The sequence below is a fragment of the Rhinatrema bivittatum genome, chromosome 4, assembly GCF_901001135.1.
Source record: "Rhinatrema bivittatum chromosome 4, aRhiBiv1.1, whole genome shotgun sequence".
NCBI lineage: Eukaryota > Metazoa > Chordata > Amphibia > Gymnophiona > Rhinatrematidae > Rhinatrema > Rhinatrema bivittatum.
In genome coordinates this window covers 61,521,880-61,536,464 of record NC_042618.1, presented here as the reverse complement: position 1 = coordinate 61,536,464, position 14,585 = coordinate 61,521,880, and positions in this window count along the sequence as shown.

Genomic DNA, 14,585 nt, shown 5'->3' with positions numbered 1-14,585 from the left:
ACTTGCTACCATACCACATAACCTCTAGCACCACATTGCTTCCCCTGGGGTTAACGGTATCCTTAAGTTTTACAGCCCGATTAGAACTCTCAGATCGGCTTCCCAGTCTCTCCTGGAAATTCCTTCTCTTCGTTTTGCCAGACTTTCACTTAACAGGGGAGAGGGAATTTTCCCTGGCTGGACCCACCCTCTGGAATTCCCTCCCGCAGCACTTGCGCACCCTGCATGATGCAAAAGAATTCAAGAAGGTCCTAAAGAGGTTACCTGTTTGTAGCTGCTTTCGCCCAAGCCAATTGATTAATGTAAGATCAGGCTCCCTGCTTTCTGCCTTTGTCTGATAATGCAGTGTTATGCTCTGTTGTTATGTGTTACTTGTTTATTTTTATTCTTATGTATGCAACTATGTTCCCCGTCCCGAAACTTGGAGGGTGTGGGCTATAAGTAACTTTAAATAAATAAATACACTATTACTCCATACAGCGTTTTGAAAAATCAGCCATGTTGAATTGCTCACCTGGGCTTTATGCAACTCTTCTAAGCAATAATTGCTTTACAGTAACCATGAAATACCCAATGGTCACACTAGCAAAAACAGCAGAAATGAAGTCATAACTTAGTGTACACCCCTATTAATAGCAGTATGGAGATGGAGTTGCAAGGTGGCTGCATGTTTTCAGCTCCCAGGCCTTTCAATGCTTTTATTTTTTTTGTTTGCTGGGTCCTGGACAGCTGGTGCCCGAGTTTTTATATAAGTGCAGTGCAACAGCAGATCTGAGGTCTGACAAACTGTGGGCTGGCACCCGACCTGCCTATGCAATACATTCTCTTAGGAAGAATCTTTCATCTGCTCAGTCTATGAATTACCAGGGAGCCTCTATTACTCCGGGGGATTCAATCCTATTACCTTTCTACTCCTGCCCTTCGGTAGGCTGGTGGGTTTAGCCTTCTAGCCTCCTCTGCCGTTCACAACGTGTTGAAAAAAAAACTGGGGAAAGAATTTAATCTTTTGGTTAAGAGGATAAATAACTACGGCAGAGCAAAGCTGTCAAAGAGTCAGGTATTAAGAAATTTCAGCAGAAGGCATCTGTAGTCACTCTACAAACAGATTCCACGAATATGAAATCTACGTTAGTGAAAGACAATATCAATTTGCAACACCCGAACGGAGACTTGGTGAATAAGATAGGGGGTGGGGGGAATGTAAAGATCTTAGAAATGGCACTGGAGATCAATTGCCATACTGCTATTTACAAAAATAAATAAATGTGAAATTCCCTTAATTACTTACAATTAATTGATAAAGCATGCAAGACTTGTGATATCATGGACAAGATCTTTACAAACTGTAGTTGAAATTTCTGTAAGTTTGGGTCAAAATCCTCCTCCTTCAAGCTGCGGATTAATTCAATCCAGTCTGTCAAAGCTTCAGCTTCTGTTCTGCTGTGTATTGCTTCCTTCCACATTAAAGGGGATAAAAAGATACTCTTGGGTATTATTAAAGAGAGAAAGGGGATAGTGTTTTGAGAATTATTGCATTTATTTTATTTCCACCATGATATTGCTCATGCAACCCAACAAAAGAAGATTTTCATCTTTGTCTGAAGAGTTCTGTAGAATGAAAGCAGAAGTGGCAACCTTATATCCTGCTATGTTTTGGGTTTTGTTGGATGGGGGTGAGATACACATTTTCTTATTATGAGGCCACAAAGACTCTGCCTATAAAAAAAATAAGGGTAAAGAAAGCGAGTCTTAATGGTAGCTCTGATTCAATGAATGAATCCATTGAGGAATCTCTGAGTAATATTTCCTGGATTTAATTGTTGCTACGAAGAGCATTATAGCTGAATAATATTAAATTGATATGATTATAGAATTAAACTTGTCACTAGGGAATGGGAACAGGAAAAAGAGAAAGAGAAAATGATAAATTATGCTCAGAGGACCAGATATATTACAGGATTTTTCTCATTTTGTGCCTATGGGGAAAAAATGCTGGATACATAGGAAACCCCCCATCTAGTATTTTAATGTATACAGGATGTATTAATGGGAATAATTTTGTAACAAATGGCACATAAGTTACACAAATTTTCAAAGCAGACTTACATGTATGAGTTTATTTTGAAAATTATACCAGCAAAACTGCAGATACACAATTTCACCTCCTATTCTGTGTGTGTGGGTTTGCACAGAACGTGTAAGCACATTCTCTTTAAAATAAAAATGTATGCATGTAAGACCTAAACTTGTCCCCTCTGCATGTAAAATGGCATGCAGTTAGTGCAACTGCACACAATGTTACATGGCTACCTGTTGCAGTTTTCTGATGCACTACTTTACCCACACAAGTCTCTTTGAAGATTATCTCCCCTCTGCAGCTGGAAAACCAGAAATCCTTCAGTTTATTTAATTCAGTTATTTTTTATGTAAAACAATCCTGTCAAAAGCTTATTTGTATGTATTTTCTATCTACAGTATATATAATAATGTGTTATGTAAACTTCTTAAATATGCATCTTGTCCTGGGTCTCCTGTAAATTTTCTTGTTCTTTTTAGAGCTCCATGGCAGTATTTTAGCTTCTATCATATCAGCTATTATTGAATTTGATGTGTTGCTGTTAGTTCATTATGCAAACCTTGAATTATGTCAGATGATTATGGACTTCATTTTGGTCTGGATGGCCACATTTAGGGCCAGATATTCAGCCCCATTTAACCAGATAAGTTCGATCTGGTTTAATATTCAGCCGTGTTCAGTGGCTGCCACTTAGCCAGATAACCAGGTGGCATGGGGGCATTCCAGCAAGGAAGTACTTATCTGGCTAAGTTAGCCGGATCAGTCAGACCCGCTATTGAGCAGGTCTAAAGTTAGCCGAATAAACATATCCGGCTAACTCTTAGTTATCTAGGTATAATCAGCGACAAAGACGTGCTCATATAAGTTAGCCAGATAGTAGCTGAATATCGACCTCTTATGAATTTCCTGAAATATTAATGTAACTCCAGGGTGGGCTGGCTCCCGTAGACTGAACCCAGGAGCACACAGAAATAAAGATGGACCAGTTCTCCACGGACAGCTTTACACATCTGAGTCCCTGACGGGGAAGAGTAGCTTCGAGGCTCTCTTGCATTTACCACCGTGCATGGCCTTTTTCCCATCTCCATAAACAGCACTGATAATCTCCAGTCTTTGGCATCAAAAACCACTCTGAGAAGCAATGAGGTTTCCAACTTCTTTACGGATAGTTGATTAAATTGAATGAAGAATATTTGTAGCACTCCAATCAGATTTTAAATAAAGTCAATCAATAAATAAGGCAGAAGAAAGATTAATAAATTTGTGACCTCACTCTACTAGCAAAGTCTCCGAATTTAATGAAAACCAGTTTTTTAGCAATTGATCTCATCCTCTTTCCAGTTACTCAACTGAAGACAGGTCAATCCTCCTTCCAGCTCCCAAATTTATCACACTGTAGAATGGTTAGAATAAAGTCACAGTTAGTTATCAGAATGTAAGTCCCAATCCCTATACTTTTCCTGAAGTCTTCTTAAATATTTTATATCTCCTTGTGATAGTATTAGTGGGCACTCTCCTCTTAAGTGCAGCACACTTGAGTCAGCAGCAAACACAGAAACACAGTTCTTAAAAACCTTCAGCTCCTTTCCTCAGGCAATGTACAGGAATCTATTTCTCCTCGGATGAAACCTCCACTCTTCAGGCCCTTCCTAGGTGAAAGACGTCTCTTCCCCAACGGACTGGAAACTGATTCCCTGGTACCAAGGGCACTCAGTTCCAGGTGGGACAAAAATAGACTTTGACAAAAAAAAAGGGGGGGGGGGGGGGGAATCAAATAAGAGACAGGAAGGGTGGGAAAAAAAACCTTCCTTGCTTCAAAAATGAGGAGAGTTACTGAAGAAAGCCCAACTCAAGGTTGAAACTCCTCTGCATCGGGTGATGGACAGGTCTGTCCCTTGGAGGAGTGATAGAACTCTGCCCGAATTTTCCCTACCCTTGATCTAACCTTCGCAGGGACGCTCCAATCCTCTGTGAAGGGGAGCCAAGGCTCTCACAGGGAACATCTCAAAATTTACATCAAAAATACTAGTAAACACAGCTACAAATAAGTCAGTCTGTCCGGCTAACGTGAAGGGTAAAAAAACCACTAAGTCTTCTCTTCATTAAGTTAACAAAATTAACCGAAAGAAGGCAGAGAGCTCCCGCCTTCAGGAAATCTAATTAAAACTCTCACGGCCTAAGATGGTGCCTGGTGGTCAAAAAGGCTAAGTGATCTATTTTAAAAGCATTGCTCATGCTAAAATGCCCACATACGCGAGTGTCTGGGCTGAGTTGGGGTGGAGCATGGACTTTCCGGGCAGGGCAACAGTTACACACGTAACTCTGTATTACAAAACTGAAAGCAGCACCACGTGGTGGCTTGACCTCTGTGTAACTTTACTGCTACTCCTGATGAGAAGCAAATCCGCAGATCTGGTGGGTTTGGGCTCAAAGGACAGGGTGAGGAGTCGTGAAGGATGAAGAACCAGAGGGGTCTGTAAGGCCTTGATATTGACTGGGCAAACTGATGGCCTAATGAGAAAAACTGTGATTGACTCTTGCATGAGCATGTTTTAAAATCTGCTTACCTGCGCATGTTAAAGCCGACAATTTCTTAAGGAAGATGTGTGAAGTACATTTGTTTGAATAACAGCTTAAAATTATGAGCACACATACGCATGCTAGATGTATTTTAAATCTTACGCGTGTAAATACGCTCACAATTTAAAATTCAAGCATATGGGCGCCCGTTTCAAAATTATCCTATAAGGCCACACCATCTCAGTCTCCCACATGGGGGAGCAAAATCCAACCCACTGTTTACTAAATCTCTCTGATCCTCCCCAGCTAGTTAGCATATTCCTTCTGGTAAGGAAACCAAGTGTTCCTTACATTAATAAGATCTATGGACAAATGTATTCTCGAAATTCCTACTATAAAGATGGCAAGACTAGAGATAACTCGCAAACGTGCATTCTCGGTCGCTGGTCCGACCGTGTGGAATTCACTTCCAGAACACAACCGCCTAACATCAAATACCAAAGAATTAAAAAAAAAAAGCTCTCAAAACACATTTTTGCACCCTCGCTTACAATATTACATAACAATCTTATTCACTTCATCAACTATCCACCCACAATCCATCGATTGTCCTTTCTTTATCTGCTGTATTATTTTATTTGTTTTTTATCGTTTTATTTGTATTTGAATTTTATGTATGTAAACTGCTATTGTAAACCACTTAGATCTACAACCTGACTGTATAGGGGGTATATAAGAATTTTTAAATAAATAAATAATAAAATTGTAAAAGCTGAAAAGAGCATAGGAGCATGGACAATAAGTGCTAAAGTCTGAAAATATTTGAATGGCCTCGGTATATAAACCTGCAGAACTAAAGATGCTTTAATTAGAAGCAAAATCTGTATGCTGTCACGGATTAGCCTGGTTAAATGTTAAAAATAATCTCCATGTGCGCCACCTGCTTGTCATTACTAATCTTTAGCACAACGGGACATACAATTATTGCCAGGCCTGAATTTAGGCACAGGCAACATAGGCAACTGCCTCCTGTCCACATTTTTTTTTTTTCTATAGGCGTCGCATTGCCGCCGATGCCTGCACCTAAATCTTACATTTGCTGCTGCACTGTTACTTTCTGCTTTCTTGCGGCACCGGCTCCAGTGGCAGCAGCACAGACCCGGAAGACAAAATCAGCGCGGGGCCTTCTCTAGCTCTTTCGTGCTGAGGAACCCTGGGGTGCCCTGCCCCTCACATGGGCTTCCCTGGTGACAGGAAGCCCATGCGGAAGGAGGGGGGGGGTGGAGTGGTGCAAGGTCATCTGCGCCAAAGAGCTATGGAAGGGCCCGCGTTGATTTATCTTCTGGGTCTGTGCTGCTGCCATCGGAGCCAACGTGGCCACTTAAAGGTGAGGGCGGGGGGCGCCTGCGAAGATTGTTTGGGCAGGAGGCATCGTTCCCTTCCCCATCCCACCCCAGCAGGGAGGAGGGGGAGGCTAACTCTCCTTCCCCCCCATTGCACACTGACTTTATCCGCCCCCCCCCCCCCCCCATTCATTACTGCTCTTGAGAATCTGTTTCCCCCCCCCCCCCCCCCCCCCCAATCCCATCCCAGTTCTGGGAAAAAGCTGCACTCTCTCCCTGTAGATGCAGATTAGGATTAAGAAAGGGACAATTTTCTCATTTCCTTTCAAGAGCAACTTGAAACAGACTTCGCTAGCCATCAGCATAGAAGCCATTTCTCTTACTTACCAACCTCCGCACTGGAGAATAAAAGTCAGTTAAGGGGGCAAATTTAAAACTAGCCACACTGGAACTCTTCAGGCGCAGACTTTGCACCAATTTTCAAAGCAAAACTACCCTCGCACTTTTCCACTTCTTTTTTTCTATGGATACTTTTCCCCCGGGGAAAATAACCAGCGTGGAGTTTAAAGTGCAAACTTCCTGCATTATTTTGCGTCCCCCAGCTTAAACACATCCCCGGGAACACTTCCTCTACATGCTGCTAAATGTATGCATTAACCACTTTGAGGGAGAGTAATTTTCAACACTCCGTTTACGTGGACAAAATCGCTATTCACCCACGTAAATGGCTCTGAAAATTAGCCTCAATGTCAGGGGGGAAAGTAGCCGGTTTGAAGATGACTGTTTCCGTTTGAATAGCCTCGCAAATTATTATTTACGCCAATTTTGTGTGTTTGAAAAACATTCAGCTCTAAGGCTTATTATTTCCTTTCAAACGAGCCAAGGGACCTAGGTTATGCATATCAGTTGGTAAACTCTATTTATGTATTTATCACAGGTGAAGACCACCACATATGCACGAGTGATAAATACATTACTGGCATTAGTTCCCATTTAGATGTTATACTTGGGGCTCATGAAACCAAGCATGGATGAAAGACAGAAATATTCATAACTGTTAAGAGTTTATCTTTAATAGCATCAAAGTAAATATGCCATAAAAAAAATATCATCCTACATTCTTTATATTCATCTCACCATCTTTCACCTTTTTTGAAGGAGATTTTTTTTTTTATTAAACCAATAACATTCTAACATCTACTTGCTGCATGCATTTGGGGAATATTCTGTTTATTGCCAGCATCTGATACTCACAGTTACTTTCAAAATCCTTTATCCGTTACTTCTGGAACAGTTGCCTTCACTCCATCAACCTCCTTCTTTCTAGTCTCAATCTGGTTCTTAATACGTCCAAAACAGAACTCCTCGTCATCTCTCCCAATGATAATAACCCCCTCGTCAGCAACCCAATCTTGCCACTAGTAAACCAGGTGAGAGACCTCGGTGCCACCATGGACACCAGAATGAACTTCAAAAAGTTCATTAACACCACCACAAAGGAATGCTTCTATAAGCTACAGGTTCTAAAACAGCTAAAACCTCTCCTACACTTCCATGATTACCATTCAGTCCTTCAAGCCATACTGTTTTCAAAGATTGACTACTGCAACGCGCTACTACTCGGCCTCCCCGCCTCCTCAACTAAACCACTACAGATGCTGCAAAACGCCGCAGCCAGGATCTTTACTAACTCTCGTCGTAAGGACCACATCACACCGATACTAAAAAACTTACACTGGCTACCCATCCACTATAGAATACTGTTCAAGACACTGACCATCGTTCACAAAACCATCTATCAGCAATCCTCACTCCAACTCACCAACCCACTCGAACTCCATTCTTCCTCAAGACCGATTAGATCCGCATACAAAGGATCTCTCCAGGCTCTTCCCCAAACAAATCCTCCATTCACAACTCCATTCAAAAATGAGCCCTGTCCACCGCTGGGCCTCATCATTGGAATTCACTACCCCCGGATCTATGCCAGGAACAATGCCATCTTTCCTTTAGAAAGAAACTGAAAACCTGGCTGTGCTCTCAAGCATACCCCTGAGGGGTCAATCCCCAACTAGCATTGACTCTCACACCTCCTCCTTATTACCTTCCTCCTCACCTGGACTTTTAACCACTTCCCTCCTGCCCCTGCCCTGTTTCCGGCCCCTGCCCTCCCTCGCCCCTTTCGGTTGTCTCCTCTGCCCCTTATCCAAAGGAACTGTTATGCCTGAACTGATTATTTATATTTCCTGCTAAATCAGCACCCTATGTTAATCAATTGTTTTCTGCTATTTTACATTACCTCTCTAGTTGAGTTAAGTTAAACTAATTCTTCCTCTCTTAACGGCCCTGAATGTTACTCCCTGTTTATTGTAACTTTCTTTCTTCTAGTTAAATGGTTTCCCCCTGGTTCTACTGTAAACCGGTATGATAAGACTTTGTCTTGAGCATCGGTATATTAAAAGAATTTAAATAAATAAATAAATAAATAAATAAAGCACTACATTTATTTCATGCTCTTTTACACTTTTCCGGCCTTGATAAAAGCTGCCCAAGGTGATGTACAACACGCCTTGCACAACTTTTCTGTTGTACTATTTTCGTCCGAGAGTAATTTTATAAGGTTTGCAGGACGAGGGTTCAAAAGAGAATTTGTAGTCTTATAAATTGCTAAAATCCTCTTCAACTCCATTAGGGATAAAGCCCTGAATTCATCTAAGCTTTCTTTGTCCCCAACCAACAACAGGTAGTTATATATATCAGGAATTCTTTGCAAGAATGCTAATGCAACAGCTCCCGTCCCATATTGCACCGAGATCAGTTTCTCCATATTCGATTGTGATCTGTGTGTGGAACAGTGGATTACAGTCAGAAGCACCACAGTCTATTCTGCCACATTTACTGCACAACTCTTTTCTTTTTGTTCTGTCTTCAGAAAGGCTTCTTTCATTCTAAAGCCTTGACAAAAATCTTTAAAACAAACAAGGTCCCTTGTGTTTACTTATAATTTGCAACAGTTCAGAGCACAGTGGCTCAGTCTTAACAATGTTAGTATGTACAGACATCTTTACCAACCATGGATATCATTGCCAATTACAGCGATCATACATATTCCTCCAGAATTCATCTTTTCCATGGTTCACTTTAAGAAACAAAGAGAATTAGTAGCATCAAAAGGAGCAGATTATAGAAACTGGAGGTCAAAATTCAGAACCATTTTTTAAAATCTGTTATTTGCCCTGCCTTTTTTAGATTTGGCATATGCAAGGAGATTTTGTGGTTTTCAAAAAAGGAAGATGAAACACTTCAGAAGTTCACAGGTAGATGATCCTCAGCGTTTTAAAAATATATGTTGCATACAGATATAAAAGCTCAGTATAGGACTGAGTTACACGTGTAACCCCTGGGTGGGATGGATCCTTTAACAGGCACCCTGGGGCACATAGGAAAAGAAAGATGGCCCCTTCCTGCACACAACTCCTCTTAAATCTCCTCGGATAGCATTTACAGTCTGAGTTCCAGGACGCCCAGTGGGGAAGAACAATAGCTCTGAGGCCCCTTTGCAATAACACAGCACAAACCCCATGCTGTCCTTGTGAACAGCACTAAAAATTATCAGTCACAAAACACACGGAGAAGCAGGGTGATTTCCAACTTCTTTTACTAATTGTTGACTATTTGAACAAGAAATGAAGCTGTAAATATTCTTGTCATATAAAGTCAATAACTAATAGAACAGTAGAAAGATTAATATATTTGTGACCTTACTTCTGTAGTAAAGTCTCTTAATTCCTTGGAAGCAGTCTTGACAATTGATCTCTTTCTCATTCCCTGTTACTCAAATTTATCAGATGACTTAATCTTCCAAGATTGAAAGTAATTCGATCTTCTTTTAGATTCCCAATTTGATTCCAGCTTCTCCCCACTGTAGGGTGGTTAGAATAAGGTCCTAACATGGCAATTAGAACACAGTCCCATCTCTCATACCTTCCCTGAAGTCTTCTGTAATACTTTAGTACCTGATGGGCACGGCTCTCTCCCTTGGGTCAGCAGCAGGCACAGTTCTAAATCCCTTCAGCTCCCTTTTGTTTTCTGCATTGGGCAGAACTCCCTTATATGATTCCTCCAAGCTTCAGATTTCTTCAACGTGAAAGACACCCAAGGGCGCTCAGCTCCAAGGAACATAAATAGTATGTAACTCCAAAAGGGGAAAAATCAAAGCAGAGGCGATAAGGATGGAAAACATGTCTCCCAAACTGAGGAGACAATCAAGAAAACAGTCACTGTCAGTTCCATCCTCTGCAGGAGAGATGGCGCACTGCAAGTGATCCAGTCTTGAACACAGGGACACCCCAATCCATGGCAACAAGGGGGACCAGGCTTTCACAGGGAATTCTCCAAAAGATGGACTAAAAGAGTAGAGACACCACCAAATGGGGTCACGCTTGCTGGCAGTCCCTTAAGGAAAATCCAGATTCTGATCCCTTCAATAATTAGGAAAAATATAAGACATGGAGGCAGAGCGTCCCCAATCTAAGCAAAATCCAAACTAAAATCCACAAGGATTGAGGTGTTCAAGGATGATAAACAGCTAGATGCACAGTCTGCAGCTTGCACATGGGGGGAGTAAAACCAAAATCTGTATTCACAAAGTCTGCACGGGACCTCCCCAGCAATTTACTACATTCCATTTGGAAGGGATCCCAAAGGTTCCCTACGTAAGTATGCAGCATTGCCAACTGTAAAACATTATTGTATGGCCCAAAGTGAGATCCTGTAGGTGGCAGTCTTGTGTGAGCTTGCAGATTTGTACATTGGTATAGGAGGGGCTTGTGTGAGCATAATCAAGCTTGCATGTGGGTACAGAAGCCTGGGTGAATATAGAGTTGTGTGGGGGGAGAATCTAGGTGAGCAGGTTTATACGCAGACATATAGGCTTGCATGTAAGTGTACAGGATGGTGTATGGGTAGATATGTTTGCACGTAGGTACACTGGCTTGTGTGTTGGTATACGGGCTTGTGTCATCCATAGATTTGTATGTGATAACACAAGTGTCTCATGGGATGAGGAAGCAGAACTTTCCTGATGGTTTTCAAAGAACTACAGAAAAAGGATAGGCTACTGAAGGGGCTGGCTCTTCACATAACTCTTCAGTTGCAATGTGGCTGACCTGAGTTATCGGATGCTGTAATGGAAGCAGTTTAGGATGAGAAATCTGTTTCCCCGCTTTCAAAGCTACTTTTCTTCTATGAAAAATTTAGTTTGTGACTCCTGTAATTAATTTGGCATTTAGTTAGGAGACTATGGGGTATTTAGTTTGCATGCTTTCACAATTCTTTTAGAATAATGTGGAGGGCAATGTTCAAAAGGTATCTAGCCAGGAAGGTAAGCAGTTACCCTGCTGGATCCTGCAGGATGAAAACCGAATCCTCAGAAACTACCTTCCTAATTTTAAGAGGCAGCTGGATGTAACTGCAGTGAGAATGAGTCATTCCAGGGGGGGACAGATAGGTTGGGAGAGGGAAAATACGTGCACAGTTCTGATTTCCAAATAAATGCAGGTATTTGCCAGTACACTGCCAACCTGCAAGACAACATCCATGGCTGCCTGATAACGACCGACCGTGAGATACGTGAGCACAATAGTGCTTGTGAGCCTTGCCCTTCCATGGGTTGCTCAGAATAGCTCCCTGCATTTTAAATGAAATTGTTTCCTCAGATGTGGATTGTGTCCTATGGCAGCTGACAAAACTGACAGTTACTTTTCAGAAAATGTGATTTGTCGTTCATCAGTTCTACAGGTACAGAAAAAGTAGCTTTACTTGCTGGTGACAAAAAGAAACTTTACCTACTTTTTTGAGGTCTAGTGATAAAATTGATTTGTATATACTTAGGTCTAGTGATAAAATTAAATGTATATACTTAAAAGAACTGGCTTCACAGTACATCCAAGGATGCTTGCTTCACAGCACGCTCAAACTTGCTTTATAGCACACCCAAGAAAACTTGCTTCATAGCATGCTGTGAAGCCAGTTCTTTTCAGAAAAGGAGTATATAATTGACAACTTTATCCAGTGGTCCTCATGGGCACACTGTGAAGCTATAAAGCAAGTCTGAGCATGCTGTGAAGAAAAAAATTTTCTTGGGAGTATATAATAGATAATTATGACCAGCAGGTCTTATGTTTAAGGTATATTTGTTCTGAAGGAATTGAACACAGTAACCAGCAAGCAACAAAGATGTCAAGGATATTATGGACTTTGAACATATGTTTTATTGTTCCCATTATATTTTCCTTGTGAAAATTTAAGATATTCATTGCAATTGTAAAAATTGCTGTGTTTGTGTGGGGGCAGTTATGGATATGTATTTTATAGGGTAGGTATGAATGAGGTAAAGGTATGTATGAATGGGGTAAAGTTGCAAATGGGATATGTTGGTGTGAATGAGCAATTAAGGAATGTTGTCTGAATGATTTTATTGGTTGAGGGAGTAATGTATATTACCTATTGAAATCTTTATGGGATAAAAATATTTTTATGGAATAAATAAAAGTTTGTACTTTCTCTAAAAGGGTGACACATTCTGATAAAAAGTTAATAGTGAGCTAGGTAAAGACAAGTGGGTGGCCTGTATAGGGTATTTACATTGAATATACAACATGCGTTGGGCGGTTGTTTTATATTGTCATTTGAAAGAGTGACAATTAAAAAGCATGAGAAATGTTGGAGTCTACTCGTACAAGAGATGTGAACATTAGCCTAATGAAAACTGAAATGATTTCTATTGGTCAAAATTTTATGACATGCATCATACATTAGAACATTACAGAGAATCACATGTGGAATGTATGTCCTTAACCAATCATACATAAGTTTTAATTATATGAACAACTTCTAACCAGTTATAAACCATCTTATAGTGAGGCTAAGGAAGTTAGGGCTGATCAGTTTGGAGAAGAAATGACTGAGGGGGGATATGATAGAAGTCTACAAAATCATGAAAGGACTTGAACAAGTTAATGTAAATCGGTTATTTAATCTCTCAGATAATAGGAGGACTAGGGGGCACTCCATGAAGTTAGCAAGTAGCTCATTTAAAACAAATTGAAGAAAATTCTTTTTCACTCAGCGCATAGTTAAGCTCTGGAATTCGTTGCCAGAGGATGTGGTTGCAGCAGTTAGTGTAACTGGATTTAAAAAAGGTTTGGATTATCTTCAGTTACGGAGCTTTATTTCCAAACACCTCAATCCCATCTCTTTATCTTCCTAAGTGGGTCCTTTTCAGAGATTATTTGGCCTTTACAAGGGGGGGGGGGGGGGGGGGGGGGGGGGGGGGGGGCGGGGGGAACAATCCTTAGCCAGTTTATACAAACATTTACATTCTATCACCAAATATACATTGTCTACATTGGCTTTGATGTGGAATAATGACTTGGGGGACAGAGCTGGAGGGCGATGATTTATTGGACAGCTTGGTTATGCTCAACAGTACTCTATCTTCGATACTAATTAGGGAGCAACATTTGCGAGTTATCCACAGTCTTATCATATCTCCTCATAGAGCATTCCAAATGAAGCTTATTGAGAGTTCAGGGTGTCAGCGGTGCCGAGCCCCAAGGTACCTTAAGTCACGGTCTAGGGGACTGTGCGCCTATACAGCAGTTCTGGGCAGAAGTCAGGGAACGTTTCCACACTAAGCTGCAGATGACAGTTCCAGAACAGGCTTCCGTCTGTATTCTCATTGGTATTTCGTGTGAAATGTTAATGGATTTCAAATCTTGGGGTTTGGTGGTAAGGGGAGCAAGCAGTTTCCTAACGTTTAGGGTGAGTTTATTGCACAGTTGCCTCCATCTCTCAGGGCTCAGTTCCCCTTGAATGACAGATCTGCTTCCCTAAGGGTCCTTTCTGATCAGTTTCTTACAGTGCTTACAAAGGTGTAAAGGAAATCTTTTGATGCTCTCTCTCCTATCTCTAGGTCGAGGGCTCTATGGGTGGGGAGGGGGAAGTGGAGGCCCTACATTAGATACATTTGTATTAAGTGTGATACTTTTTATTGTTCTTTTTTCTACATATTTATGCTGGGACATCGGTAGCCGGTTTTTTTTATACCCTTTTGAAAGTAAATGTATCTTGGATGTGCCTAGTGCATCTGTAATACTCTGCATGTTTGAGTTCATACAATGAATAAAGATATCATACAAAAAAAAAAAAAGGTTTGGATAAGTTCCTAGAGGAAAAATCCATAAACTGCTATGCTTAAAAAAGTGTGAAACGCAGAATATAAAAATCTAAATAAATAAATAAGCAAGCAATAGTAGCTTGTGATTTAACTAATGTTGGGTACTTGCCAGGTTCTTGTGGCCTGGTTCGGCCTCTGTTGGAAACAGGATGCTGGGCTTGATGGACCCTTGGTCTGACCCAGTATGGTATATCTTATGTTCTTAGATAAACTTTATAAAAAGTACCAGTATCGGAATTTTACTGTAGTCTGGGCTTGTTGTTGGAAGAGACATGAGAACAGAGGCTCTAAAGAGAGTTTGGGTGTGTCCAGGCAGAACAGGAGCTACACTTTGTGTCAAATGAGAGACTGAATATGATATGCTGGTGGTATGCTTTGCAAACTGTGAAAAAATAGCTGGAAAAAA